Below are 3094 nucleotides of genomic sequence, written 5' to 3'. Positions count from 1 at the left end.
TATATGCATTTTAAACTTAACTTGTTCAAATTGGAAATCTGGAGTGTTTCTGCCCACTCTTCCACATTTTAGTTATTAATGGCTTTATCTTCTTTCCAGCCTCAGGTTAAAATTCTAAAATTAATCTTTGATTACTCACTTTCCCTCATCCCACTGTGCAGTCAATTAGTAAGTGTTACTGGCTCTCTTCCTCCAGAATATCTCTGTAGTGAAACCACTTCTCACACTACTGGGAAAACCACACAGGATGTAGCCACTGTCATCTCTCACTGTGACGACTGTGGAGCTTCCTGGTTTCATCTCCACCCATTCTTGAGCCCCTACAACTCTTTCTCCTCTTGAAGTATAAATCAGATTGCACTACTCATCTGCTTAAAATCCTCTAAAAATAAAAGCCAAACTTCCTTCCCAAGCCCATAAACCTCCATGTGATCTGGCTCCTGCTGTTTTTGGGTTGTCTATTGTTGTGTAACAAGCTATCCAAAAACCAAGTGCCTGAAGCAACAACAATTTATTATTTCTCCAGGTGCCCTGGTTTGGCTGGCCTCAGCTGGCTAGTTCTTCTGCTCCATTTGGTATTGACTGGGGTCACTTGAATGGCTGCCTTTGGTGGGGGACCCAGATGGGGCTGGAACATCTAACATGGCTTTATTCACATGGCACCTCAGCTGGGATGGCTGCCTGGGCCATGCCCTCTCCACGCAGTCTCTCAGCATTTATTGCTCAGGTTCAAACTTCTTTATCTAGAAGCTGGATCTTAAGAGGACAGAAAAGGAAGCTGGCAGGATTCTTAAAGCTAAGACCAAAACACATAACATCACATCTACCACATTTTATTGGTCTATTCTATTGGTCATAACTAGTCACAAAGGTCAGCCCGGACTCACAGGGAGAGAAGGTAGACCCACCTGTTTTTTAATTTCAGATTAATATGAGGGCACAGACACTTGGGTTACGTTGTTTGCATTCGTTAGTTAGGGTCCAACTTGTAGTTGTGCCTCACCCTGGAGGTGTGCTGTCTACTCTTACATTGTATGTGGTAGGTAAGAACACAGCAGTCCCCCTCCTTCTTTCCCTTTCCCCCTCCCGGCCCCTCACTTGATTTTAATTGTATTTTTCTCTGGTGTGGGCATGTATTTGTTTGTCTACTGGTTTCATATTAGAATTGATTACACTGGATACTTGATTTTCCATTCTTGTGATACTTTCCTAAGTAGAAAATTCTTCAGCTCCATCCAGGTTAACATAAAAGATGTAAAATCTCCATCTTTACAGATTATTCCATGGTCTATATCTACCACAGATTATTAATCCATTCATGGGTAGATGGGCACTTGGATTGATTCCACATCTTGGTGAATGGGAATTGAGCTGCAATGAACATTGTAGTACAAATGTAGACCTGCCTCTTGATTGGAGGAGGGACACTGCTATATTAAAAAGGGAGGTTGTTAGTAGCCATTTTTGTAAATAGTATTTTTTGCCAATCTACCTCCCCAATCTCATCTCGTACCACTTTCCCCCAGCCATGTTTGGCATCGTTGTCATTCCAGACTGTGCAGAGATAGAGATTGCTAATGTTCCTCTCAATATCCTTCTGCCCCTCCTCTTCCAGATAGAGCTCTGAATTTCAGCTAAGTTCATGGCCTCACAGAATAAGTGCTATATTTTTCAGGCTCCCTTGAAGCCAGATATGAATATATGATTCCCTTCTGAGCAGTGCCATGTCAGGGCAAGTGTCCAGCCTTCATAAATCTTCCATAAAAGGCAGTCAGTGTCTCTCTTTTGACCCCTTTTGTCCTGTTCTTTGTTTCCTCCTTTTGATTGGACCATGAGAGGTCCAGAGACACCTGAGTCTCTGAGTTCATGGACCAGCCAACTAGTGCTGAAGCAATGATCCTTAGATGTTTCTTCAAGAGAAAGAAACTTGTTTAAGCCACAGTTATTTTGAGTTTTCTGTCATTCACAACCAAACTTAGTCCTTACTGCTGATCATTTACAGCAGGGAAAGCAAAAGAGCAAAGGGCCTGAGGCAGGAGAACAGGCAGAGCGTAAGTGGAGGCCAAAGGTCAAGCAATTGTAGAAGAGACAATAGCAGCCACATGACATAGAGCCTTGGGACCTTGGCTTATCCATCTGAATGAGATGGAAAACCATTACAAAGTTTTGAGGAGGAAGAGATAATGTGTCACCCATATTGCAGAATCACTCTTTATCCCAGGTGAAGAAACAGGGGCTAGATGAGAGACAATGGTGACATAGACTAAGGAGAGAGCAACAGAGATGGTGGGAAGGACAGGCTGGAACCTCAGACACAGGCTGAAGCTGGTGACCATAGGTAGATGGTTTTTCTTTCCAGGAATCTTCAGTGCTGGTCATAAGACCTTAACTGATTGGATGAGGCCCACCAGCTTGTCCAAACTATCTCCCTGAAAGTCAACTGATAAAGGACTTTTAATCACAGCTACAAAACCACAGCAATCAAAATTTCTGTCTGATTTAATAATGTCTCCTAACCAAGGTGACACATCAAAAGACCATGACATCTCAACAAAATCAGCTTGAGTTGGGTCCAGTTAAAGTGGGATCAAGAGACTCAAAGGAGAGAACATGGAGCTTCTGGGAGTAGATGGTTATTTTGAAGGCCTATGCTATGAAGAGCAGCAGAGAAATGGAGCAGTGACTGGCAGGAAACTGGACCATGAAGAGAGTGGCTGAGATAGGATGTAGGAGAAGATCATTAGTGGACAACGGGAGCTTGAGGAACTGGTGCCCATGGTGTTAGAAAGCTATTCCTAAGGGTCGTGAAACCACCAAGAAGAGAAGGAGGAACAGGGTTACAGAGAGTGACAATAAGTCAGACACTAACTTATTCAGAGAATGGGATGAGACCTATTGTTGGGATGGGGGTGACATTATGTAGTTGTATTAAATACAAGAAAGAACAGTGGCAAGAAAAAAAAAATGATCCCATCTCAGGCTGGGCTAGAGACTTGAAAAGAAATTTCTCTAAAGAAGATAGGCCCTACAGATATATGAAAAAATGCTCACCATCCTTAATCATCAGAGAAATGCAAATCAAAACTACTTTGAG

This window comes from Otolemur garnettii, unplaced genomic scaffold (assembly GCF_000181295.1).
Source record: "Otolemur garnettii isolate 467f Iridium unplaced genomic scaffold, OtoGar3 scaffold00025, whole genome shotgun sequence".
Lineage (NCBI taxonomy): Eukaryota > Metazoa > Chordata > Mammalia > Primates > Galagidae > Otolemur > Otolemur garnettii.
This window is presented reverse-complemented; position numbering follows the sequence as displayed.